Here is a 24,078-nt window from a genome sequence, read left to right as displayed (position 1 = left end):
GCGTGTTCAGGGTGGTATGGCCGTAAGCAATAATGCAGGCGCAAAACCAGGTTTATACAGTAGCACATAAGGAGTGAGAAAGCTGCTGAGGCTCGACGTTACACTTTTACAAAACAATCATTAGTTAGATATAAACGGCAGTATTTTCAGTAGGACTCCTTATCCATGTAACGATCATTGTGACATCTGAATTCATAATTATCTGAAATACACTGCGTGTGCGTGTGATGTTAAATGTTTGAACCAAGGTAACGGTTAAAGTGTCAGAGAATGGGTGGTGATTTTTGACGTCCTCCCATGATCTGAAGTGAGCGTGCGTGTTGTGTTGGTGAAGTTTAAGAAATGTACAAACTGTCGGTTCAGCTCTCTGGTGCTCCCTGCTGGCATATCACTATACTGTCCTCATCTTTTCACAAAAATAGTTTTGAGAGACGTTGTCAGTTTTTGTATGTTGCTTAAATCCTCCAAAGCGGTTGGCAGTAAACATCAGGTCACGGTACGCCACGGAGTCAAGACTCGAGTGAAAAAGAAAAAAGCTTACAGCACGGTATTCCCAGGCGGTCTCCCATCCAAGTACTAACCAGGCCCGACCTGCTTAGCTTCGAGATCAGACGAGATCGGGCGTGTTCAGGGTGGTATGGCCGTAAGCAATTATGCAGGCGCAAAACCAGGTTTATACAGTAGCACATAAGGAGTGAGAAAGCTGATGGCTCGACGTTACACTTACAAAAACAATCATTAGTTAGATATAAACGGCAGTAATTGATTCAGTAGGACTCCTTATCATGTAAACGATCATTGTGACATCTGAATTCATTAATTATCTGAAATACACTGCGTTGTGCGTGTGATGTTAAATGTTTGAACCAAGGTTAACGGTTAAAGTGTCAGAGAATGGGTGGTGATTTTTTGACGTCCTCCCATGATCTGAAGTGAGCGTGCGTGTTTGTGTTGGTGAAAGTTTAAGAATGTACAACTGTCGTTTCAGCTCTCTGGTGCTCCCTGCTGGCAGTATCACTATACTGTCCTCATGTTTCACAAAATAGTTTGAGAGACGTTGTCAGTTTTTGTATGTGCTTAAATCCTCCAAAGCGGTTGGCAGTTAACATCAGGTCACGGTACGCCACGGAGTCAATGAGCTCGAGTTGAAAAAGAAAAAGCTTACAGCACCTGGTATTCCCAGGCGGTCTCCCATCCAAGTACTAACCAGGCCCGACCCTGCTTAGCTTCCGAGATCAGACGAGATCGGGCGTGTTCAGGGTGGTATGGCCGTAAGCAATAGTGCAGGCGCAAAACCAGGTTTTATACAGTAGCACATAAGGAGTGAGAAAGCTGCTGAGGCTCGACGTTACACTTTTACAAAAACAATCATTAGTTAGATATAAACGGCAGTAATTGATTCAGTAGGACTCCTTATCCATGTAAACGATCATTGTGACATCTGAATTCATTAATTATCTGAAATACACTGCGTGTGCGTGTGATGTTAAATGTTTGAACCAAGGTTAACGGTTAAAGTGTCAGAGAATGGGTGGTGATTTTTTGACGTCCTCCCATGATCTGAAGTGAGCGTGCGTGTTTGTGTTGGTGAAAGTTTAAGAAATGTACAACTGTCGGTTCAGCTCTCTGGTGCTCCCTGCTGGCAGTATCACTATACTGTCCTCATGTTTCACAAAAATAGTTTTGAGAGACGTTGTCAGTTTTTGTATGTTGCTTAAATCCTCCAAAGCGGTTGGCAGTAAACATCAGGTCACGGTACGCCACGGAGTCAATGAGCTCGAGTTGAAAAAGAAAAAGCTTACAGCCCCTGGTTATTCAAGAAGGTCTCCCATCCAAGTACTAACCAGGCCGGACCTGCTTAGCTTCCGGATCGGGACGAGATCGGGCGGTGTTCAGGGTGGTATGGCCGTAAGCAATTAGGCATGCGCAAACCAGTTTATACAGTAGCACATAAGGAGTGAGGAAAGCGATGAGGCTCGACGTTAACTCTTACCAAACTATTAGTTAGATATAACGGCAGTAATGTTTTTTTTTTTTTTTTTTATCAGTAGGACTCCTTAACCATGTAAAAGATCATTGTGACATCTGAATTCATTAATTATCTGAAATACCACTGCGTGTGGTGTGTGTGATGTTAAATGTTGAACAAGGTTAACGGTTAAAGTTTCAGAGAATGGGTGGTGATTTTTTGACGTCCTCCCATGATCTGAATGTGGAGCGTGCTGTTTGTTTTGGTGAAAGTTTAAGAAATGTACAACTGTCGGTTAAGGTCTCTGGTGCCTCCATGCTGGCAGTATCACTATACTGTCTCATGTTTCACAAAAATAGTTTTGAGAGACGTTGTCAGTTTTTGTTGTTGATTAAACCGCCAAAAGCGGTTGGCAGTAAACTTCGGTCACGGTAAGCAACGGGCGTCAATGAGCTCGAGTGAGTTAATAGAAAAGCTCTTACAGCACTGGTATTCCCAGGCGGTCTCCCATCCAAGTACTAACCATGGCCCGACCCTGCCTTAGCTTCCGAGATCAGACGAGATCGGGCGTGTTCAGGGTGGTATGGCCGTAAGCAATTAGTGCAGGCGCAAAAACAGGTTTATACAGTAGCACATAAGGAGTGAGAAAGCTGCTGGGCTCGACGTTACACTCTTACAAACACAATCATTAGTTAGATATAAAACGGCCAGTAATTGATTCAGTAGGACTCCTTATCCATGTAACCGATCATTGTGACATCTGAATTCATAATTATCTGAAATACACTGCGTGTGCGTGTGATGTTTAAATGTTTGAACCAAGGTTAACGGTGTTAAAGTGTCAGAGAATGGGTGGTGATTTTTTTGACGTCCTCCCATGATCTGAAGTGAGCGTGCGTGTTTGTGTTGGTGAAAGTTTAAGAAATGTACAACTGTTCGGTTCAGCTCTCTGGTGCTCCCTGCTGGCAGTATCACTATACTGTCCTCATGTTTCACAAAAATAGTTTTGAGAGACGTTGTCAGTTTTTGTATGTTGCTTAAATCCTCCAAAGCGGTTGGCAGTAAAAATCAGGTCACGGTACGCCACGGTAGGCCACGGAGTCAATGAGCTCGGAGTTGAAAAAGAAAAGCTTACAGCACCTGGTATTCCCAGGCGGTCTCCCATCCAAGTACTAACCAGGCCCGACCCTGCTTAGCTTCCGAGATCAGACGAGATCGGGCGTGTTCAGGGTGGTATGGCCGTAAGCAATTAGTGCAGGCGCAAAACCAGGTTTTATACAGTAGCACATAAGGAGTGAGAAAGCTGCTGAGGCTCGACGTTACACTTTTACAAAAACAATCATTAGTTAGATATAAACGGCAGTAATTGATTCAGTAGAACTCCTTATCCATGTAAACGATCATTGTGACATCTGAATTCATTAATTATCTGAAATACACTGCGTGTGCGTGTGATGTTAAATGTTTGAACCAAGGTTAACGGTTAAAGTGTCAGAGAATGGGTGGTGATTTTTTGACGTCCTCCCATGATCTGAAGTGAGCGTGCGTGTTTGTGTTGGTGAAAGTTTAAGAAATGTACAACTGTCGGTTCAGCTCTCTGGTGCTCCCTGCTGGCAGTATCACTATACTGTCCTCATGTTTCACAAAAATAGTTTTGAGAGACGTTGTCAGTTTTTGTATGTTGCTTAAATCCTCCAAAGCGGTTGGCAGTAAACATCAGGTCACGGTACGCCACGGTAGGCCACGGAGTCAATGAGCTCGAGTTGAAAAAGAAAAAGCTTACAGCACCTGGTATTCCCAGGCGGTCTCCCATCCAAGTACTAACCAGGCCCGACCCTGCTAGCTTCCGAGATCAGACGAGATCGGGCGTGTTCAGGGTGGTATGGCCGTAAGCAATTAGTGCAGGCGCAAAACCAGGTTTTATACAGTAGCACATAAGGAGTGAGAAAGCTGCTGAGGCTCGACGTTACACTCTTTACAAAAACAATCATTAGTTAGATATAAACGGCAGTAATTGATTCAGTAGAACTCCTTATCCATGTAAACGATCATTGTGACATCTGAATTCATTAATTATCTGAAATACACTGCGTGTGCGTGTGATGTTAAATGTTTGAACCAAGGTTAACGGTTAAAGTGTCAGAGAATGGGTGGTGATTTTTTGACGTCCTCCCATGATCTGAAGTGAGCGTGCGTGTTTGTGTTGGTGAAAGTTTAAGAAATGTACAACTGTCGTTCAGCTCTCTGGTGCTCCCTGCTGGCAGTATCACTATACTGTCCTCATGTTTCACAAAAATAGTTTGAGAGACGTTGTCAGTTTTTGTATGTTGCTTAAATCCTCCAAAGCGGTTGGCAGTAAACATCAGGTCACGGTACGCCACGGTAGGCCACGGAGTCAATGAGCTCGAGTTGAAAAAGAAAATGCTTACAGCACCTGTATTCCAGGCGGTCTCCCATCCAAGTACTAACCAGGCCCGACCCTGCTTAGCTTCCGAGATCAGACGAGATCGGGCGTGTTCAGGGTGGTATGGCCGTAAGCAATTAGTGCAGGCGCAAAACCAGGTTTTATACAGTAGCACATAAGGAGTGAGAAAGCTGCTGAGGCTCGACGTTACACTTTTACAAAAACAATCATTAGTTAGATATAAACGGCAGTAATTGATTCAGTAGGACTCCTTATCCATGTAAACGATCATTGTGACATCTGAATTCATTAATTATCTGAAATACACTGCGTGTGCGTGTGATGTTAAATGTTTGAACCAAGGTTAACGGTTAAAGTGTCAGAGAATGGGTGGTGATTTTTGACGTCCTCCCATGATCTGAAGTGAGCGTGCGTGTTTGTGTTGGTGAAAGTTTAAGAAATGTACAACTGTCGTTTCAGCTCTCTGGTGCTCCCTGCTGGCAGTATCACTATACTGTCCTCATGTTTCACAAAAATAGTTTTGAGAGACGTTGTCAGTTTTTGTATGTTGCTTAAATCCTCCAAAGCGGTTGGCAGTAAACATCAGGTCACGGTACGCCACGGTAGGCCACGGAGTCAATGAGCTCGAGTTGAAAAAGAAAAAGCTTACAGCACCTGGTATTCCAGGCGGTCTCCCATCCAAGTACTAACCAGGCCCGACCCTGCTTAGCTTCCGAGATCAGACGAGATCGGGCGTGTTCAGGGTGGTATGGCCGTAAGCAATTAGTGCAGGCGCAAAACCAGGTTTTATACAGTAGCACATAAGGAGTGAGAAAGCTGCTGAGGCTCGACGTTACACTTTTACAAAAACAATCATTAGTTAGATATAAACGGCAGTAATTGATTCAGTAGGACTCCTTATCCATGTAAACGATCATTGTGACATCTGAATTCATTAATTATCTGAAATACACTGCGTGTGCGTGTGATGTTAAATGTTTGAACCAAGGTTAACGGTTAAAGTGTCAGAGAATGGGTGGTGATTTTTTGACGTCCTCCCATGATCTGAAGTGAGCGTGCGTGTTTGTGTTGGTGAAAGTTTAAGAAATGTACAACTGTCGGTTCAGCTCTCTGGTGCTCCCTGCTGGCAGTATCACTATACTGTCCTCATGTTTCACAAAAATAGTTTTGAGAGACGTTGTCAGTTTTTGTATGTTGCTTAAATCCTCCAAAGCGGTTGGCAGTAAACATCAGGTCACGGTACGCCACGGTAGGCCACGGAGGCAATGAGCTCGAGTTGAAAAAGAAAAAGCTTACAGCACCTGGTATTCCCAGGCGGTCTCCCATCCAAGTACTAACCAGGCCCGACCCTGCTTAGCTTCCGAGATCAGACGAGATCGGGCGTGTTCAGGGTGGTATGGCCGTAAGCAATTAGTGCAGGCGCAAAACCAGGTTTTATACAGTAGCACATAAGGAGTGAGAAAGCTGCTGAGGCTCGACGTTACACTTTTACAAAAACAATCATTAGTTAGATATAAACGGCAGTAATTGATTCAGTAGGACTCCTTATCCATGTAAACGATCATTGTGACATCTGAATTCATTAATTATCTGAAATACACTGCGTGTGCGTGTGATGTTAAATGTTTGAACCAAGGTTAACGGTTAAAGTGTCAGAGAATGGGTGGTGATTTTTTGACGTCCTCCCATGATCTGAAGTGAGCGTGCGTGTTTGTGTTGGTGAAAGTTTAAGAAATGTACAACTGTCGGTTCAGCTCTCTGGTGCTCCCTGCTGGCAGTATCACTATACTGTCCTCATGTTTCACAAAAATAGTTTTGAGAGACGTTGTCAGTTTTTGTATGTTGCTTAAATCCTCCAAAGCGGTTGGCAGTAAACATCAGGTCACGGTACGCCACGGTAGGCCACGGAGTCAATGAGCTCGAGTTGAAAAAGAAAAAGCTTACAGCACCTGGTATTCCCAGGCGGTCTCCCATCCAAGTACTAACCAGGCCCGACCCTGCTTAGCTTCCGAGATCAGACGAGATCGGGCGTGTTCAGGGTGGTATGGCCGTAAGCAATTAGTGCAGGCGCAAAACCAGGTTTTATACAGTAGCACATAAGGAGTGAGAAAGCTGCTGAGGCTCGACGTTACACTTTTACAAAAACAATCATTAGTTAGATATAAACGGCAGTAATTGATTCAGTAGGACTCCTTATCCATGTAAACGATCATTGTGACATCTGAATTCATTAATTATCTGAAATACACTGCGTGTGCGTGTGATGTTAAATGTTTGAACCAAGGTTAACGGTTAAAGTGTCAGAGAATGGGTGGTGATTTTTTGACGTCCTCCCATGATCTGAAGTGAGCGTGCGTGTTTGTGTTGGTGAAAGTTTAAGAAATGTACAACTGTCGGTTCAGCTCTCTGGTGCTCCCTGCTGGCAGTATCACTATACTGTCCTCATGTTTCACAAAAATAGTTTGAGAGACGTTGTCAGTTTTTGTATGTTGCTTAAATCCTCCAAAGCGGTTGGCAGTAAACATCAGGTCACGGTACGCCACGGTAGGCCACGGAGTCAATGAGCTCGAGTTGAAAAAGAAAAGCTTACAGCACCTGGTATTCCCAGGCGGTCTCCCATCCAAGTACTAACCAGGCCCGACCCTGCTTAGCTTCCGAGATCAGACGAGATCGGGCGTGTTCAGGGTGGTATGGCCGTAAGCAATTAGTGCAGGCGCAAAACCAGGTTTTATACAGTAGCACATAAGGAGTGAGAAAGCTGCTGAGGCTCGACGTTACACTTTTACAAAAACAATCATTAGTTAGATATAAACGGCAGTAATTGATTCAGTAGGACTCCTTATCCATGTAAACGATCATTGTGACATCTGAATTCATTAATTATCTGAAATACACTGCGTGTGCGTGTGATGTTAAATGTTTGAACCAAGGTTAACGGTTAAAGTGTCAGAGAATGGGTGGTGATTTTTTGACGTCCTCCCATGATCTGAAGTGAGCGTGCGTGTTTGTGTTGGTGAAAGTTTAAGAAATGTACAACTGTCGGTTTCAGCTCTCTGGTGCTCCCTGCTGGCAGTATCACTATACTGTCCTCATGTTTCACAAAAATAGTTTTGAGAGACGTTGTCAGTTTTTGTATGTTGCTTAAATCCTCCAAAGCGGTTGGCAGTAAACATCAGGTCACGGTACGCCACGGAGTCAATGAGCTCGAGTTGAAAAAGAAAAAGCTTACAGCACCTGGTATTCCCAGGCGGTCTCCCATCCAAGTACTAACCAGGCCCGACCCTGCTTAGCTTCCGAGATCAGACGAGATCGGGCGTGTTCAGGGTGGTATGGCCGTAAGCAATTAGTGCAGGCGCAAAACCAGGTTTTATACAGTAGCACATAAGGAGTGAGAAAGCTGCTGAGGCTCGACGTTACACTTTTACAAAAACAATCATTAGTTAGATATAAACGGCAGTAATTGATTCAGTAGGACTCCTTATCCATGTAAACGATCATTGTGACATCTGAATTCATTAATTATCTGAAATACACTGCGTGTGCGTGTGATGTTAAATGTTTGAACCAAGGTTAACGGTTAAAGTGTCAGAGAATGGGTGGTGATTTTTTGACGTCCTCCCATGATCTGAAGTGAGCGTGCGTGTTTGTGTTGGTGAAAGTTTAAGAAATGTACAACTGTCGTTCAGCTCTCTGGTGCTCCCTGCTGGCAGTATCACTATACTGTCCTCATGTTTCACAAAAATAGTTTTGAGAGACGTTGTCAGTTTTTGTATGTTGCTTAAATCCTCCAAAGCGGTTGGCAGTAAACATCAGGTCACGGTACGCCACGGTAGGCCACGGAGTCAATGAGCTCGAGTTGAAAAAGAAAAAGCTTACAGCACCTGGTATTCCCAGGCGGTCTCCCATCCAAGTACTAACCAGGCCCGACCCTGCTTAGCTTCCGAGATCAGACGAGATCGGGCGTGTTCAGGGTGGTATGGCCGTAAGCAATTAGTGCAGGCGCAAAACCAGGTTTTATACAGTAGCACATAAGGAGTGAGAAAGCTGCTGAGGCTCGACGTTACACTTTTACAAAAACAATCATTAGTTAGATATAAACGGCAGTAATTGATTCAGTAGGACTCCTTATCCATGTAAACGATCATTGTGACATCTGAATTCATTAATTATCTGAAATACACTGCGTGTGCGTGTGATGTTAAATGTTTGAACCAAGGTTAACGGTTAAAGTGTCAGAGAATGGGTGGTGATTTTTTGACGTCCTCCCATGATCTGAAGTGAGCGTGCGTGTTTGTGTTGGTGAAAGTTTAAGAAATGTACAACTGTCGGTTCAGCTCTCTGGTGCTCCCTGCTGGCAGTATCACTATACTGTCCTCATGTTTCACAAAAATAGTTTTGAGAGACGTTGTCAGTTTTTGTATGTTGCTTAAATCCTCCAAAGCGGTTGGCAGTAAACATCAGGTCACGGTACGCCACGGTAGGCCACGGAGTCAATGAGCTCGAGTTGAAAAAGAAAAAGCTTACAGCACCTGGTATTCCCAGGCGGTCTCCCATCCAAGTACTAACCAGGCCCGACCCTGCTTAGCTTCCGAGATCAGACGAGATCGGGCGTGTTCAGGGTGGTATGGCCGTAAGCAATTAGTGCAGGCGCAAAACCAGGTTTTATACAGTAGCACATAAGGAGTGAGAAAGCTGCTGAGGCTCGACGTTACACTTTTACAAAAACAATCATTAGTTAGATATAAACGGCAGTAATTGATTCAGTAGGACTCCTTATCCATGTAAACGATCATTGTGACATCTGAATTCATTAATTATCTGAAATACACTGCGTGTGCGTGTGATGTTAAATGTTTGAACCAAGGTTAACGGTTAAAGTGTCAGAGAATGGGTGGTGATTTTTTGACGTCCTCCCATGATCTGAAGTGAGCGTGCGTGTTTGTGTTGGTGAAAGTTTAAGAAATGTACAACTGTCGGTTCAGCTCTCTGGTGCTCCCTGCTGGCAGTATCACTATACTGTCCTCATGTTTCACAAAAATAGTTTTGAGAGACGTTGTCAGTTTTTGTATGTTGCTTAAATCCTCCAAAGCGGTTGGCAGTAAACATCAGGTCACGGTACGCCACGGTAGGCCACGGAGTCAATGAGCTCGAGTTGAAAAAGAAAAAGCTTACAGCACCTGGTATTCCCAGGCGGTCTCCCATCCAAGTACTAACCAGGCCCGACCCTGCTTAGCTTCCGAGATCAGACGAGATCGGGCGTGTTCAGGGTGGTATGGCCGTAAGCAATTAGTGCAGGCGCAAAACCAGGTTTTATACAGTAGCACATAAGGAGTGAGAAAGCTGCTGAGGCTCGACGTTACACTTTTACAAAAACAATCATTAGTTAGATATAAACGGCAGTAATTGATTCAGTAGGACTCCTTATCCATGTAAACGATCATTGTGACATCTGAATTCATTAATTATCTGAAATACACTGCGTGTGCGTGTGATGTTAAATGTTTGAACCAAGGTTAACGGTTAAAGTGTCAGAGAATGGGTGGTGATTTTTTGACGTCCTCCCATGATCTGAAGTGAGCGTGCGTGTTTGTGTTGGTGAAAGTTTAAGAAATGTACAACTGTCGGTTCAGCTCTCTGGTGCTCCCTGCTGGCAGTATCACTATACTGTCCTCATGTTTCACAAAAATAGTTTTGAGAGACGTTGTCAGTTTTTGTATGTTGCTTAAATCCTCCAAAGCGGTTGGCAGTAAACATCAGGTCACGGTACGCCACGGAGTCAATGAGCTCGAGTTGAAAAAGAAAAAGCTTACAGCACCTGGTATTCCCAGGCGGTCTCCCATCCAAGTACTAACCAGGCCCGACCCTGCTTAGCTTCCGAGATCAGACGAGATCGGGCGTGTTCAGGGTGGTATGGCCGTAAGCAATTAGTGCAGGCGCAAACCAGGTTTTATACAGTAGCACATAAGGAGTGAGAAAGCTGCTGAGGCTCGACGTTACACTTTTACAAAAACAATCATTAGTTAGATATAAACGGCAGTAATTGATTCAGTAGGACTCCTTATCCATGTAAACGATCATTGTGACATCTGAATTCATTAATTATCTGAAATACACTGCGTGTGCGTGTGATGTTAAATGTTTGAACCAAGGTTAACGGTTAAAGTGTCAGAGAATGGGTGGTGATTTTTTGACGTCCTCCCATGATCTGAAGTGAGCGTGCGTGTTTGTGTTGGTGAAAGTTTAAGAAATGTACAACTGTCGGTTCAGCTCTCTGGTGCTCCCTGCTGGCAGTATCACTATACTGTCCTCATGTTTCACAAAAATAGTTTTGAGAGACGTTGTCAGTTTTTGTATGTTGCTTAAATCCTCCAAAGCGGTTGGCAGTAAACATCAGGTCACGGTACGCCACGGTAGGCCACGGAGTCAATGAGCTCGAGTTGAAAAAGAAAAAGCTTACAGCACCTGGTATTCCCAGGCGGTCTCCCATCCAAGTACTAACCAGGCCCGACCCTGCTTAGCTTCCGAGATCAGACGAGATCGGGCGTGTTCAGGGTGGTATGGCCGTAAGCAATTAGTGCAGGCGCAAAACCAGGTTTTATACAGTAGCACATAAGGAGTGAGAAAGCTGCTGAGGCTCGACGTTACACTCTTACAAAAACAATCATTAGTTAGATATAAACGGCAGTAATTGATTCAGTAGGAACTCCTTATCCATGTAAACGATCATTGTGACATCTGAATTCATTAATTATCTGAAATACACTGCGTGTGCGTGTGATGTTAAATGTTTGAACCAAGGTTAACGGTTAAAGTGTCAGAGAATGGGTGGTGATTTTTTGACGTCCTCCCATGATCTGAAGTGAGCGTGCGTGTTTGTGTTGGTGAAAGTTTAAGAAATGTACAACTGTCGGTTCAGCTCTCTGGTGCTCCCTGCTGGCAGTATCACTATACTGTCCTCATGTTTCACAAAAATAGTTTTGAGAGACGTTGTCAGTTTTTGTATGTTGCTTAAATCCTCCAAAGCGGTTGGCAGTAAACATCAGGTCACGGTACGCCACGGTAGGCCACGGAGTCAATGAGCTCGAGTTGAAAAAGAAAAAGCTTACAGCACCTGGTATTCCCAGGCGGTCTCCCATCCAAGTACTAACCAGGCCCGACCCTGCTTAGCTTCCGAGATCAGACGAGATCGGGCGTGTTCAGGGTGGTATGGCCGTAAGCAATTAGTGCAGGCGCAAAACCAGGTTTTATACAGTAGCACATAAGGAGTGAGAAAGCTGCTGAGGCTCGACGTTACACTTTTACAAAAACAATCATTAGTTAGATATAAACGGCAGTAATTGATTCAGTAGGACTCCTTATCCATGTAAACGATCATTGTGACATCTGAATTCATTAATTATCTGAAATACACTGCGTGTGCGTGTGATGTTAAATGTTTGAACCAAGGTTAACGGTTAAAGTGTCAGAGAATGGGTGGTGATTTTTTGACGTCCTCCCATGATCTGGGCCCCGTTTCCCGAAAGCGTCGTTAGCCTAAGTGGATCGTGAAGTGCGTCGAAAGGGCATCGTAGAGTTTTCACCGCGTTTCCCGAAAGCATCGTGGGGAACGAACGTCTTGAAAACGCTCGTAGCTAACGAGTACTCCAGGGGTGCTCGTAGGTACTCGTAGGACGCTAAGAGCATCGTCAGCTATAGCCTCAGTGGCGACACCATCGGACATTCCGTCTATTGGATGCGTTTTATTAAAACGCATTGCGCCTTTATGTTCTTAGTTTGGTAATTAATAAAGATTATTAATTAATTTATTAATAAAGATGTTAAAATGGCCAAAATAAAACGGGACAGTCCAGAAAATGTTTGCGCAGGCAGGGCACTCAAAATGTGTGAGAGAAAGTGGGGGGATTTGTGCAGACTGACATAGGCTACTCATAAAACGTAGCATAAAATAATGTAAAAAAAATTAAATTAAACAAATTAAAAAAAATAAAATAACGAAATAAAAGAAATTAAAAAATAAAACATAAAAAAATAAAAATTATAAAAAACAAGCAAAGGAGCAGGCAAAAGGCTGGGATATGGTGGGGATTGGTCACGTTGACGGGAATGTTTAGTGACATGAGGGAGGGTGGAGGGGGTTAAAAAAAGTCTCAATCACTATTCGACGCGCATGAAAACCAGCCGCGTAGTTATGAGGGAGGCCGTCCTCACACCGATCTTCCTCATCGTCATCGTCCTCAACGTCCTCCGGTTCAAGCAATGCCACCCCAGCCTTAGCTGCAATGTTGTGCAACATAGCCGTCACACATATCACGGCGCATGACTTGGCCGGAGAAAACTGGAGCCCTCCGCCTGACTTGTGAAGGCATCTAAAGAGCAACTTCCACCTCCCGATCGTGCGCTCAACGATGCACCGGGCCAGACGGTGGGCTTCGTTGTATTCCTCATCATGGACGTCTCCCGGGTTATTCACAGGTGTGAAGAGGAATTATTTCAGGGGGGAAAATGCCGTGAAACGCACAGTGCATTCAGGATTAGGACTGATATATGTCGGTTTAAGCCTAATCAATTGTGTTTTAATGTCTTTAGCATTCATATAATTGCAGTCTATTTTTTTCGTAGGCTACTCTGCTGTTGTCCTTGATGGGGATATATTTTAACCCTTTTTAACACAATTTTCCTGCGACATTCCTGCGTCTCCCCCTCCTACGGAGCCCATTTCAGCACCGTGTCAGTAGACAGTTACAATCCTACGACGTCGTGAGTGCAGCGAATGCGCGTTCACGTTAAGAGGAGTTTCGGGAAACGCTCCAAAGAAATTGACGATGGATCGCAAGATCCATCGTGAGAATGATCGTACGAGCGTGGATCCATCGTTATCGGGAAACGGGGCCCTGAAGTGAGCGTGCGTGTTTGTGTTGGTGAAAGTTTAAGAAATGTACAACTGTCGGTTCAGCTCTCTGGTGCTCCCTGCTGGCAGTATCACTATACTGTCCTCATGTTTCACAAAAATAGTTTTGAGAGACGTTGTCAGTTTTTGTATGTTGCTTAAATCCTCCAAAGCGGTTGGCAGTAAACATCAGGTCACGGTACGCCACGGTAGGCCACGGAGTCAATGAGCTCGAGTTGAAAAAGAAAAAGCTTACAGCACCTGGTATTCCCAGGCGGTCTCCCATCCAAGTACTAACCAGGCCCGACCCTGCTTAGCTTCCGAGATCAGACGAGATCGGGCGTGTTCAGGGTGGTATGGCCGTAAGCAATTAGTGCAGGCGCAAAACCAGGTTTTATACAGTAGCACATAAGGAGTGAGAAAGCTGCTGAGGCTCGACGTTACACTTTTACAAAAACAATCATTAGTTAGATATAAACGGCAGTAATTGATTCAGTAGGACTCCTTATCCATGTAAACGATCATTGTGACATCTGAATTCATTAATTATCTGAAATACACTGCGTGTGCGTGTGATGTTAAATGTTTGAACCAAGGTTAACGGTTAAAGTGTCAGAGAATGGGTGGTGATTTTTTGACGTCCTCCCATGATCTGAAGTGAGCGTGCGTGTTTGTGTTGGTGAAAGTTTAAGAAATGTACAACTGTCGGTTCAGCTCTCTGGTGCTCCCTGCTGGCAGTATCACTATACTGTCCTCATGTTTCACAAAAATAGTTTTGAGAGACGTTGTCAGTTTTTGTATGTTGCTTAAATCCTCCAAAGCGGTTGGCAGTAAACATCAGGTCACGGTACGCCACGGTAGGCCACGGAGTCAATGAGCTCGAGTTGAAAAAGAAAAAGCTTACAGCACCTGGTATTCCCAGGCGGTCTCCCATCCAAGTACTAACCAGGCCCGACCCTGCTTAGCTTCCGAGATCAGACGAGATCGGGCGTGTTCAGGGTGGTATGGCCGTAAGCAATTAGTGCAGGCGCAAAACCAGGTTTTATACAGTAGCACATAAGGAGTGAGAAAGCTGCTGAGGCTCGACGTTACACTTTACAAAAACAATCATTAGTTAGATATAAACGGCAGTAATTGATTCAGTAGGACTCCTTATCCATGTAAACGATCATTGTGACATCTGAATTCATTAATTATCTGAAATACACTGCGTGTGCGTGTGATGTTAAATGTTTGAACCAAGGTTAACGGTTAAAGTGTCAGAGAATGGGTGGTGATTTTTTGACGTCCTCCCATGATCTGAAGTGAGCGTGCGTGTTTGTGTTGGTGAAAGTTTAAGAAATGTACAACTGTCGGTTCAGCTCTCTGGTGCTCCCTGCTGGCAGTATCACTATACTGTCCTCATGTTTCACAAAAATAGTTTTGAGAGACGTTGTCAGTTTTTGTATGTTGCTTAAATCCTCCAAAGCGGTTGGCAGTAAACATCAGGTCACGGTACGCCACGGTAGGCCACGGAGTCAATGAGCTCGAGTTGAAAAAGAAAAAGCTTACAGCACCTGGTATTCCCAGGCGGTCTCCCATCCAAGTACTAACCAGGCCCGACCCTGCTTAGCTTCCGAGATCAGACGAGATCGGGCGTGTTCAGGGTGGTATGGCCGTAAGCAATTAGTGCAGGCGCAAAACCAGGTTTTATACAGTAGCACATAAGGAGTGAGAAAGCTGCTGAGGCTCGACGTTACACTTTTACAAAAACAATCATTAGTTAGATATAAACGGCAGTAATTGATTCAGTAGGACTCCTTATCCATGTAAACGATCATTGTGACATCTGAATTCATTAATTATCTGAAATACACTGCGTGTGCGTGTGATGTTAAATGTTTGAACCAAGGTTAACGGTTAAAGTGTCAGAGAATGGGTGGTGATTTTTTGACGTCCTCCCATGATCTGAAGTGAGCGTGCGTGTTTGTGTTGGTGAAAGTTTAAGAAATGTACAACTGTCGGTTCAGCTCTCTGGTGCTCCCTGCTGGCAGTATCACTATACTGTCCTCATGTTTCACAAAAATAGTTTTGAGAGACGTTGTCAGTTTTTGTATGTTGCTTAAATCCTCCAAAGCGGTTGGCAGTAAACATCAGGTCACGGTACGCCACGGTAGGCCACGGAGTCAATGAGCTCGAGTTGAAAAAGAAAAGCTTACAGCACCTGGTATTCCCAGGCGGTCTCCCATCCAAGTACTAACCAGGCCCGACCCTGCTTAGCTTCCGAGATCAGACGAGATCGGGCGTGTTCAGGGTGGTATGGCCGTAAGCAATTAGTGCAGGCGCAAAACCAGGTTTTATACAGTAGCACATAAGGAGTGAGAAAGCTGCTGAGGCTCGACGTTACACTTTTACAAAAACAATCATTAGTTAGATATAAACGGCAGTAATTGATTCAGTAGGACTCCTTATCCATGTAAACGATCATTGTGACATCTGAATTCATTAATTATCTGAAATACACTGCGTGTGCGTGTGATGTTAAATGTTTGAACCAAGGTTAACGGTTAAAGTGTCAGAGAATGGGTGGTGATTTTTTGACGTCCTCCCATGATCTGAAGTGAGCGTGCGTGTTTGTGTTGGTGAAAGTTTAAGAAATGTACAACTGTCGGTTCAGCTCTCTGGTGCTCCCTGCTGGCAGTATCACTATACTGTCCTCATGTTTCACAAAAATAGTTTTGAGAGACGTTGTCAGTTTTTGTATGTTGCTTAAATCCTCCAAAGCGGTTGGCAGTAAACATCAGGTCACGGTACGCCACGGTAGGCCACGGAGGCAATGAGCTCGAGTTGAAAAGAAAAAGCTTACAGCACCTGGTATTCCCAGGCGGTCTCCCATCCAAGTACTAACCAGGCCCGACCCTGCTTAGCTTCCGAGATCAGACGAGATCGGGCGTGTTCAGGGTGGTATGGCCGTAAGCAATTAGTGCAGGCGCAAAACCAGGTTTTATACAGTAGCACATAAGGAGTGAGAAAGCTGCTGAGGCTCGACGTTACACTTTTACAAAAACAATCATTAGTTAGATATAAACGGCAGTAATTGATTCAGTAGGACTCCTTATCCATGTAAACGATCATTGTGACATCTGAATTCATTAATTATCTGAAATACACTGCGTGTGCGTGTGATGTTAAATGTTTGAACCAAGGTTAACGGTTAAAGTGTCAGAGAATGGGTGGTGATTTTTTGACGTCCTCCCATGATCTGAAGTGAGCGTGCGTGTTTGTGTTGGTGAAAGTTTAAGAAATGTACAACTGTCGGTTCAGCTCTCTGGTGCTCCCTGCTGGCAGTATCACTATACTGTCCTCATGTTTCACAAAAATAGTTTTGAGAGACGTTGTCAGTTTTTGTATGTTGCTTAAATCCTCCAAAGCGGTTGGCAGTAAACATCAGGTCACGGTACGCCACGGTAGGCCACGGAGTCAATGAGCTCGAGTTGAAAAAGAAAAAGCTTACAGCACCTGGTATTCCCAGGCGGTCTCCCATCCAAGTACTAACCAGGCCCGACCCTGCTTAGCTTCCGAGATCAGACGAGATCGGGCGTGTTCAGGGTGGTATGGCCGTAAGCAATTAGTGCAGGCGCAAAACCAGGTTTTATACAGTAGCACATAAGGAGTGAGAAAGCTGCTGAGGCTCGACGTTACACTTTACAAAAACAATCATTAGTTAGATATAAACGGCAGTAATTGATTCAGTAGGACTCCTTATCCATGTAAACGATCATTGTGACATCTGAATTCATTAATTATCTGAAATACACTGCGTGTGCGTGTGATGTTAAATGTTTGAACCAAGGTTAACGGTTAAAGTGTCAGAGAATGGGTGGTGATTTTTTGACGTCCTCCCATGATCTGAAGTGAGCGTGCGTGTTTGTGTTGGTGAAAGTTTAAGAAATGTACAACTGTCGGTTCAGCTCTCTGGTGCTCCCTGCTGGCAGTATCACTATACTGTCCTCATGTTTCACAAAAATAGTTTTGAGAGACGTTGTCAGTTTTTGTATGTTGCTTAAATCCTCCAAAGCGGTTGGCAGTAAACATCAGGTCACGGTACGCCACGGTAGGCCACGGAGTCAATGAGCTCGAGTTGAAAAAGAAAAAGCTTACAGCACCTGGTATTCCCAGGCGGTCTCCCATCCAAGTACTAACCAGGCCCGACCCTGCTTAGCTTCCGAGATCAGACGAGATCGGGCGTGTTCAGGGTGGTATGGCCGTAAGCAATTAGTGCAGGCGCAAAACCAGGTTTTATACAGTAGCACATAAGGAGTGAGAAAGCTGCTGAGGCTCGACGTTACACTCTTACAAAAACAATCATTAGTTAGATATAAACGGCAGTAATTGATTCAGTAGGAACTCCTTATCCATGTAAACGATCATTGTGACATCTGAATTCATTAATTATCTGAAATACACTGCGTGTGCGTGTGATGTTAAATGTTTGAACCAAGGTTAACGGTTAAAGTGTCAGAGAATGGGTGGTGATTTTTTGACGTCCTCCCATGATCTGAAGTGAGCGTGCGTGTTTGTGTTGGTGAAAGTTTAAGAAATGTACAACTGTCGGTTCAGCTCTCTGGTGCTCCCTGCTGGCAGTATCACTATACTGTCCTCATGTTTCACAAAAATAGTTTTGAGAGACGTTGTCAGTTTTTGTATGTTGCTTAAATCCTCCAAAGCGGTTGGCAGTAAACATCAGGTCACGGTACGCCACGGTAGGCCACGGAGTCAATGAGCTCGAGTTGAAAAAGAAAAAGCTTACAGCACCTGGTATTCCCAGGCGGTCTCCCATCCAAGTACTAACCAGGCCCGACCCTGCTTAGCTTCCGAGATCAGACGAGATCGGGCGTGTTCAGGGTGGTATGGCCGTAAGCAATTAGTGCAGGCGCAAAACCAGGTTTTATACAGTAGCACATAAGGAGTGAGAAAGCTGCTGAGGCTCGACGTTACACTCTTACAAAAACAATCATTAGTTAGATATAAACGGCAGTAATTGATTCAGTAGGACTCCTTATCCATGTAAACGATCATTGTGACATCTGAATTCATTAATTATCTGAAATACACTGCGTGTGCGTGTGATGTTAAATGTTTGAACCAAGGTTAACGGTTAAAGTGTCAGAGAATGGGTGGTGATTTTTTGACGTCCTCCCATGATCTGAAGTGAGCGTGCGTGTTGTGTTGGTGAAAGTTTAAGAAATGTACAACTGTCGGTTCAGCTCTCTGGTGCTCCCTGCTGGCAGTATCACTATACTGTCCTCATGTTTCACAAAAATAGTTTTGAGAGACGTTGTCAGTTTTTGTATGTTGCTTAAATCCTCCAAAGCGGTTGGCAGTAAACATCAGGTCACGGTACGCCACGGTAGGCCACGGAGTCAATGAGCTCGAGTTGAAAAAGAAAAAGCTTACAGCACCTGGTATTCCCAGGCGGTCTCCCATCCAAGTACTAACCAGGCCCGACCCTGCTTAGCTTCCGAGATCAGACGAGATCGGGCGTGTTCAGGGTGGTATGGCCGTAAGCAATTAGTGCAGGCGCAAAACCAGGTTTTATACAGTAGCACATAAGGAGTGAGAAAGCTGCTGAGGCTCGACGTTACACTTTACAAAAACAATCATTAGTTAGATATAAACGGCAGTAATTGATTCAGTAGGACTCCTTATCCATGTAAACGATCATTGTGACATCTGAATTCATTAATTATCTGAAATACACTGCGTGTGCGTGTGATGTTAAATGTTTGAACCAAGGTTAACGGTTAAAGTGTCAGAGAATGGGTGGTGATTTTTTGACGTCCTCCCATGATCTGAAGTGAGCGTGCGTGTTTGTGTTGGTGAAAGTTTAAGAAATGTACAACTGTCGGTTCAGCTCTCTGGTGCTCCCTGCTGGCAGTATCACTATACTGTCCTCATGTTTCACAAAAATAGTTTTGAGAGACGTTGTCAGTTTTTGTATGTTGCTTAAATCCTCCAAAGCGGTTGGCAGTAAACATCAGGTCACGGTACGCCACGGAGTCAATGAGCTCGAGTTGAAAAAGAAAAGCTTACAGCACCTGGTATTCCCAGGCGGTCTCCCATCCAAGTACTAACCAGGCCCGACCCTGCTTAGCTTCCGAGATCAGACGAGATCGGGCGTGTTCAGGGTGGTATGGCCGTAAGCAATTAGTGCAGGCGCAAAACCAGGTTTTATACAGTAGCACATAAGGAGTGAGAAAGCTGCTGAGGCTCGACGTTACACTTTTACAAAAACAATCATTAGTTAGATATAAACGGCAGTAATTGATTCAGTAGGACTCCTTATCCATGTAAACGATCATTGTGACATCTGAATTCATTAATTATCTGAAATACACTGCGTGTGCGTGTGATGTTAAATGTTTGAACCAAGGTTAACGGTTAAAGTGTCAGAGAATGGGTGGTGATTTTTTGACGTCCTCCCATGATCTGAAGTGAGCGTGCGTGTTTGTGTTGGTGAAAGTTTAAGAAATGTACAACTGTCGGTTCAGCTCTCTGGTGCTCCCTGCTGGCAGTATCACTATACTGTCCTCATGTTTCACAAAAATAGTTTTGAGAGACGTTGTCAGTTTTTGTATGTTGCTTAAATCCTCCAAAGCGGTTGGCAGTAAACATCAGGTCACGGTACGCCACGGAGTCAATGAGCTCGAGTTGAAAAAGAAAAAGCTTACAGCACCTGGTATTCCCAGGCGGTCTCCCATCCAAGTACTAACCAGGCCCGACCCTGCTTAGCTTCCGAGATCAGACGAGATCGGGCGTGTTCAGGGTGGTATGGCCGTAAGCAATTAGTGCAGGCGCAAAACCAGGTTTTATACAGTAGCACATAAGGAGTGAGAAAGCTGCTGAGGCTCGACGTTACACTCTTACAAAAACAATCATTAGTTAGATATAAACGGCAGTAATTGATTCAGTAGGACTCCTTATCCATGTAAACGATCATTGTGACATCTGAATTCATTAATTATCTGAAATACACTGCGTGTGCGTGTGATGTTAAATGTTTGAACCAAGGTTAACGGTTAAAGTGTCAGAGAATGGGTGGTGATTTTTTGACGTCCTCCCATGATCTGAAGTGAGCGTGCGTGTTTGTGTTGGTGAAAGTTTAAGAAATGTACAACTGTCGGTTCAGCTCTCTGGTGCTCCCTGCTGGCAGTATCACTATACTGTCCTCATGTTTCACAAAAATAGTTTTGAGAGACGTTGTCAGTTTTTGTATGTTGCTTAAATCCTCCAAAGCGGTTGGCAGTAAACATCAGGTCACGGTACGCCACGGTAGGCCACGGAGTCAATGAGCTCGAGTTGAAAAAGAAAAAGCTTACAGCACCTGGTATTCCCAGGCGGTCTCCCATCCAAGTACTAACCAGGCCCGACCCTGCTTAGCTTCCGAGATCAGACGAGATCGGGCGTGTTCAGGGTGGTATGGCCGTAAGCAATTAGTGCAGGCGCAAAACCAGGTTTTATACAGTAGCACATAAGGAGTGAGAAAGCTGCTGAGGCTCGACGTTACACTCTTACAAAAACAATCATTAGTTAGATATAAACGGCAGTAATTGATTCAGTAGGACTCCTTATCCATGTAAACGATCATTGTGACATCTGAATTCATTAATTATCTGAAATACACTGCGTGTGCGTGTGATGTTAAATGTTTGAACCAAGGTTAACGGTTAAAGTGTCAGAGAATGGGTGGTGATTTTTTGACGTCCTCCCATGATCTGAAGTGAGCGTGCGTGTTTGTGTTGGTGAAAGTTTAAGAAATGTACAACTGTCGGTTCAGCTCTCTGGTGCTCCCTGCTGGCAGTATCACTATACTGTCCTCATGTTTCACAAAAATAGTTTTGAGAGACGTTGTCAGTTTTTGTATGTTGCTTAAATCCTCCAAAGCGGTTGGCAGTAAACATCAGGTCACGGTACGCCACGGTAGGCCACGGAGTCAATGAGCTCGAGTTGAAAAAGAAAAAGCTTACAGCACCTGGTATTCCCAGGCGGTCTCCCATCCAAGTACTAACCAGGCCCGACCCTGCTTAGCTTCCGAGATCAGACGAGATCGGGCGTGTTCAGGGTGGTATGGCCGTAAGCAATTAGTGCAGGCGCAAAACCAGGTTTTATACAGTAGCACATAAGGAGTGAGAAAGCTGCTGAGGCTCGACGTTACACTTTTACAAAAACAATCATTAGTTAGATATAAACGGCAGTAATTGATTCAGTAGGACTCCTTATCCATGTAAACGATCATTGTGACATCTGAATTCATTAATTATCTGAAATACACTGCGTGTGCGTGTGATGTTAAATGTTTGAACCAAGGTTAACGGTTAAAGTGTCAGAGAATGGGTGGTGATTTTTTGACGTCCTCCCATGATCTGAAGTGAGCGTGCGTGTTTGTGTTGGTGAAAGTTTAAGAAATGTACAACTGTCGGTTCAGCTCTCTGGTGCTCCCTGCTGGCAGTATCACTATACTGTCCTCATGTTTCACAAAAATAGTTTTGAGAGACGTTGTCAGTTTTTGTATGTTGCTTAAATCCTCCAAAGCGGTTGGCAGTAAACATCAGGTCACGGTACGCCACGGTAGGCCACGGAGTCAATGAGCTCGAGTTGAAAAAGAAAAAGCTTACAGCACCTGGTATTCCCAGGCGGTCTCCCATCCAAGTACTAACCAGGCCCGACCCTGCTTAGCTTCCGAGATCAGACGAGATCGGGCGTGTTCAGGGTGGTATGGCCGTAAGCAATTAGTGCAGGCGCAAAACCAGGTTTTATACAGTAGCACATAAGGAGTGAGAAAGCTGCTGAGGCTCGACGTTACACTTTTACAAAAACAATCATTAGTTAGATATAAACGGCAGTAATTGATTCAGTAGGACTCCTTATCCATGTAAACGATCATTGTGACATCTGAATTCATTAATTATCTGAAATACACTGCGTGTGCGTGTGATGTTAAATGTTTGAACCAAGGTTAACGGTTAAAGTGTCAGAGAATGGGTGGTGATTTTTGACGTCCTCCCATGATCTGAAGTGAGCGTGCGTGTTTGTGTTGGTGAAAGTTTAAGAAATGTACAACTGTCGGTTCAGCTCTCTGGTGCTCCCTGCTGGCAGTATCACTATACTGTCCTCATGTTTCACAAAAATAGTTTTGAGAGACGTTGTCAGTTTTTGTATGTTGCTTAAATCCTCCAAAGCGGTTGGCAGTAAACATCAGGTCACGGTACGCCACGGTAGGCCACGGAGTCAATGAGCTCGAGTTGAAAAAGAAAAGCTTACAGCACCTGGTATTCCCAGGCGGTCTCCCATCCAAGTACTAACCAGGCCCGACCCTGCTTAGCTTCCGAGATCAGACGAGATCGGGCGTGTTCAGGGTGGTATGGCCGTAAGCAATTAGTGCAGGCGCAAAACCAGGTTTTATACAGTAGCACATAAGGAGTGAGAAAGCTGCTGAGGCTCGACGTTACACTTTTACAAAAACAATCATTAGTTAGATATAAACGGCAGTAATTGATTCAGTAGGACTCCTTATCCATGTAAACGATCATTGTGACATCTGAATTCATTAATTATCTGAAATACACTGCGTGTGCGTGTGATGTTAAATGTTTGAACCAAGGTTAACGGTTAAAGTGTCAGAGAATGGGTGGTGATTTTTTGACGTCCTCCCATGATCTGAAGTGAGCGTGCGTGTTTGTGTTGGTGAAAGTTTAAGAAATGTACAACTGTCGGTTCAGCTCTCTGGTGCTCCCTGCTGGCAGTATCACTATACTGTCCTCATGTTTCACAAAAATAGTTTTGAGAGACGTTGTCAGTTTTTGTATGTTGCTTAAATCCTCCAAAGCGGTTGGCAGTAAACATCAGGTCACGGTACGCCACGGTAGGCCACGGAGTCAATGAGCTCGAGTTGAAAAAGAAAAAGCTTACAGCACCTGGTATTCCCAGGCGGTCTCCCATCCAAGTACTAACCAGGCCCGACCCTGCTTAGCTTCCGAGATCAGACGAGATCGGGCGTGTTCAGGGTGGTATGGCCGTAAGCAATTAGTGCAGGCGCAAAACCAGGTTTTATACAGTAGCACATAAGGAGTGAGAAAGCTGCTGAGGCTCGACGTTACACTTTTACAAAAACAATCATTAGTTAGATATAAACGGCAGTAATTGATTCAGTAGGACTCCTTATCCATGTAAACGATCATTGTGACATCTGAATTCATTAATTATCTGAAATACACTGCGTGTGCGTGTGATGTTAAATGTTTGAACCAAGGTTAACGGTTAAAGTGTCAGAGAATGGGTGGTGATTTTTTGACGTCCTCCCATGATCTGAAGTGAGCGTGCGTGTTTGTGTTGGTGAAAGTTTAAGAAATGTACAACTGTCGGTTCAGCTCTCTGGTGCTCCCTGCTGGCAGTATCACTATACTGTCCTCATGTTTCACAAAAATAGTTTTGAGAGACGTTGTCAGTTTTTGTATGTTGCTTAAATCCTCCAAAGCGGTTGGCAGTAAACATCAGGTCACGGTACGCCACGGTAGGCCACGGAGTCAATGAGCTCGAGTTGAAAAAGAAAAAGCTTACAGCACCTGGTATTCCCAGGCGGTCTCCCATCCAAGTACTAACCAGGCCCGACCCTGCTTAGCTTCCGAGATCAGACGAGATCGGGCGTGTTCAGGGTGGTATGGCCGTAAGCAATTAGTGCAGGCGCAAAACCAGGTTTTATACAGTAGCACATAAGGAGTGAGAAAGCTGCTGAGGCTCGACGTTACACTTTTACAAAAA

At 44.4% G+C, this 24,078-nt stretch overlaps 32 non-coding genes and 3 pseudogenes across 32 annotated transcripts; all 35 read right to left on the bottom strand.

Annotated features, from left to right (window-relative positions):
* Positions 1-534: 534 nt before the first annotated feature.
* Positions 535-649, bottom strand: LOC130396217 (5S ribosomal RNA; annotated as a pseudogene).
* Positions 650-1,158: 509 nt separating this feature from the next.
* On the bottom strand, positions 1,159-1,277 carry LOC130397975 (5S ribosomal RNA). Its single transcript, XR_008900559.1, has one exon. It is a non-coding gene; the product is annotated as a 5S ribosomal RNA (ribosomal RNA).
* Positions 1,278-1,795: 518 nt separating this feature from the next.
* LOC130396294 (5S ribosomal RNA) lies at positions 1,796-1,914 on the bottom strand (annotated as a pseudogene).
* Positions 1,915-2,444: 530 nt separating this feature from the next.
* On the bottom strand, positions 2,445-2,564 carry LOC130396100 (5S ribosomal RNA; annotated as a pseudogene).
* Positions 2,565-3,097: 533 nt separating this feature from the next.
* Positions 3,098-3,216, bottom strand: LOC130397973 (5S ribosomal RNA). The gene has a single exon (XR_008900557.1). It is a non-coding gene; the product is annotated as a 5S ribosomal RNA (ribosomal RNA).
* Positions 3,217-3,745: 529 nt separating this feature from the next.
* Positions 3,746-3,863, bottom strand: LOC130394689 (5S ribosomal RNA). The gene has a single exon (XR_008897823.1). It is a non-coding gene; the product is annotated as a 5S ribosomal RNA (ribosomal RNA).
* Positions 3,864-4,391: 528 nt separating this feature from the next.
* Positions 4,392-4,508, bottom strand: LOC130395298 (5S ribosomal RNA). The gene has a single exon (XR_008898371.1). It is a non-coding gene; the product is annotated as a 5S ribosomal RNA (ribosomal RNA).
* Positions 4,509-5,036: 528 nt separating this feature from the next.
* LOC130394217 (5S ribosomal RNA) lies at positions 5,037-5,154 on the bottom strand. Its single transcript, XR_008897397.1, has one exon. It is a non-coding gene; the product is annotated as a 5S ribosomal RNA (ribosomal RNA).
* Positions 5,155-5,683: 529 nt separating this feature from the next.
* LOC130397972 (5S ribosomal RNA) lies at positions 5,684-5,802 on the bottom strand. The gene has a single exon (XR_008900556.1). It is a non-coding gene; the product is annotated as a 5S ribosomal RNA (ribosomal RNA).
* A 529-nt stretch (positions 5,803-6,331) lies between these two features.
* Positions 6,332-6,450, bottom strand: LOC130397971 (5S ribosomal RNA). Its single transcript, XR_008900555.1, has one exon. It is a non-coding gene; the product is annotated as a 5S ribosomal RNA (ribosomal RNA).
* A 527-nt stretch (positions 6,451-6,977) lies between these two features.
* On the bottom strand, positions 6,978-7,096 carry LOC130397970 (5S ribosomal RNA). Its single transcript, XR_008900554.1, has one exon. It is a non-coding gene; the product is annotated as a 5S ribosomal RNA (ribosomal RNA).
* A 520-nt stretch (positions 7,097-7,616) lies between these two features.
* On the bottom strand, positions 7,617-7,735 carry LOC130397969 (5S ribosomal RNA). Its single transcript, XR_008900553.1, has one exon. It is a non-coding gene; the product is annotated as a 5S ribosomal RNA (ribosomal RNA).
* Positions 7,736-8,263: 528 nt separating this feature from the next.
* LOC130397968 (5S ribosomal RNA) lies at positions 8,264-8,382 on the bottom strand. Its single transcript, XR_008900552.1, has one exon. It is a non-coding gene; the product is annotated as a 5S ribosomal RNA (ribosomal RNA).
* A 529-nt stretch (positions 8,383-8,911) lies between these two features.
* On the bottom strand, positions 8,912-9,030 carry LOC130397967 (5S ribosomal RNA). Its single transcript, XR_008900551.1, has one exon. It is a non-coding gene; the product is annotated as a 5S ribosomal RNA (ribosomal RNA).
* A 529-nt stretch (positions 9,031-9,559) lies between these two features.
* On the bottom strand, positions 9,560-9,678 carry LOC130397966 (5S ribosomal RNA). The gene has a single exon (XR_008900550.1). It is a non-coding gene; the product is annotated as a 5S ribosomal RNA (ribosomal RNA).
* Positions 9,679-10,197: 519 nt separating this feature from the next.
* On the bottom strand, positions 10,198-10,316 carry LOC130397965 (5S ribosomal RNA). The gene has a single exon (XR_008900549.1). It is a non-coding gene; the product is annotated as a 5S ribosomal RNA (ribosomal RNA).
* A 528-nt stretch (positions 10,317-10,844) lies between these two features.
* On the bottom strand, positions 10,845-10,963 carry LOC130397964 (5S ribosomal RNA). The gene has a single exon (XR_008900548.1). It is a non-coding gene; the product is annotated as a 5S ribosomal RNA (ribosomal RNA).
* A 530-nt stretch (positions 10,964-11,493) lies between these two features.
* On the bottom strand, positions 11,494-11,612 carry LOC130397962 (5S ribosomal RNA). The gene has a single exon (XR_008900546.1). It is a non-coding gene; the product is annotated as a 5S ribosomal RNA (ribosomal RNA).
* Positions 11,613-13,530: 1,918 nt separating this feature from the next.
* Positions 13,531-13,649, bottom strand: LOC130397961 (5S ribosomal RNA). The gene has a single exon (XR_008900545.1). It is a non-coding gene; the product is annotated as a 5S ribosomal RNA (ribosomal RNA).
* A 529-nt stretch (positions 13,650-14,178) lies between these two features.
* LOC130397960 (5S ribosomal RNA) lies at positions 14,179-14,297 on the bottom strand. Its single transcript, XR_008900544.1, has one exon. It is a non-coding gene; the product is annotated as a 5S ribosomal RNA (ribosomal RNA).
* A 528-nt stretch (positions 14,298-14,825) lies between these two features.
* LOC130397959 (5S ribosomal RNA) lies at positions 14,826-14,944 on the bottom strand. The gene has a single exon (XR_008900543.1). It is a non-coding gene; the product is annotated as a 5S ribosomal RNA (ribosomal RNA).
* A 528-nt stretch (positions 14,945-15,472) lies between these two features.
* Positions 15,473-15,591, bottom strand: LOC130397958 (5S ribosomal RNA). The gene has a single exon (XR_008900542.1). It is a non-coding gene; the product is annotated as a 5S ribosomal RNA (ribosomal RNA).
* A 528-nt stretch (positions 15,592-16,119) lies between these two features.
* LOC130397957 (5S ribosomal RNA) lies at positions 16,120-16,238 on the bottom strand. The gene has a single exon (XR_008900541.1). It is a non-coding gene; the product is annotated as a 5S ribosomal RNA (ribosomal RNA).
* A 529-nt stretch (positions 16,239-16,767) lies between these two features.
* Positions 16,768-16,886, bottom strand: LOC130397956 (5S ribosomal RNA). Its single transcript, XR_008900540.1, has one exon. It is a non-coding gene; the product is annotated as a 5S ribosomal RNA (ribosomal RNA).
* Positions 16,887-17,414: 528 nt separating this feature from the next.
* LOC130397955 (5S ribosomal RNA) lies at positions 17,415-17,533 on the bottom strand. Its single transcript, XR_008900539.1, has one exon. It is a non-coding gene; the product is annotated as a 5S ribosomal RNA (ribosomal RNA).
* Positions 17,534-18,063: 530 nt separating this feature from the next.
* On the bottom strand, positions 18,064-18,182 carry LOC130397954 (5S ribosomal RNA). The gene has a single exon (XR_008900538.1). It is a non-coding gene; the product is annotated as a 5S ribosomal RNA (ribosomal RNA).
* A 528-nt stretch (positions 18,183-18,710) lies between these two features.
* Positions 18,711-18,829, bottom strand: LOC130397953 (5S ribosomal RNA). Its single transcript, XR_008900537.1, has one exon. It is a non-coding gene; the product is annotated as a 5S ribosomal RNA (ribosomal RNA).
* A 517-nt stretch (positions 18,830-19,346) lies between these two features.
* Positions 19,347-19,465, bottom strand: LOC130397951 (5S ribosomal RNA). The gene has a single exon (XR_008900535.1). It is a non-coding gene; the product is annotated as a 5S ribosomal RNA (ribosomal RNA).
* Positions 19,466-19,984: 519 nt separating this feature from the next.
* Positions 19,985-20,103, bottom strand: LOC130397950 (5S ribosomal RNA). The gene has a single exon (XR_008900534.1). It is a non-coding gene; the product is annotated as a 5S ribosomal RNA (ribosomal RNA).
* A 529-nt stretch (positions 20,104-20,632) lies between these two features.
* Positions 20,633-20,751, bottom strand: LOC130397949 (5S ribosomal RNA). The gene has a single exon (XR_008900533.1). It is a non-coding gene; the product is annotated as a 5S ribosomal RNA (ribosomal RNA).
* Positions 20,752-21,280: 529 nt separating this feature from the next.
* On the bottom strand, positions 21,281-21,399 carry LOC130397948 (5S ribosomal RNA). The gene has a single exon (XR_008900532.1). It is a non-coding gene; the product is annotated as a 5S ribosomal RNA (ribosomal RNA).
* A 529-nt stretch (positions 21,400-21,928) lies between these two features.
* On the bottom strand, positions 21,929-22,047 carry LOC130397947 (5S ribosomal RNA). Its single transcript, XR_008900531.1, has one exon. It is a non-coding gene; the product is annotated as a 5S ribosomal RNA (ribosomal RNA).
* Positions 22,048-22,574: 527 nt separating this feature from the next.
* On the bottom strand, positions 22,575-22,693 carry LOC130397946 (5S ribosomal RNA). The gene has a single exon (XR_008900530.1). It is a non-coding gene; the product is annotated as a 5S ribosomal RNA (ribosomal RNA).
* A 529-nt stretch (positions 22,694-23,222) lies between these two features.
* On the bottom strand, positions 23,223-23,341 carry LOC130397945 (5S ribosomal RNA). The gene has a single exon (XR_008900529.1). It is a non-coding gene; the product is annotated as a 5S ribosomal RNA (ribosomal RNA).
* A 529-nt stretch (positions 23,342-23,870) lies between these two features.
* Positions 23,871-23,989, bottom strand: LOC130397944 (5S ribosomal RNA). Its single transcript, XR_008900528.1, has one exon. It is a non-coding gene; the product is annotated as a 5S ribosomal RNA (ribosomal RNA).
* Positions 23,990-24,078: the final 89 nt, after the last annotated feature.

Source organism: Gadus chalcogrammus, chromosome 12 (assembly GCF_026213295.1).
Source record: "Gadus chalcogrammus isolate NIFS_2021 chromosome 12, NIFS_Gcha_1.0, whole genome shotgun sequence".
Lineage (NCBI taxonomy): Eukaryota > Metazoa > Chordata > Actinopteri > Gadiformes > Gadidae > Gadus > Gadus chalcogrammus.
The sequence above is the reverse complement of the archived record's forward strand: the minus strand, read 5'-3'. Positions and strand labels throughout refer to the sequence as shown.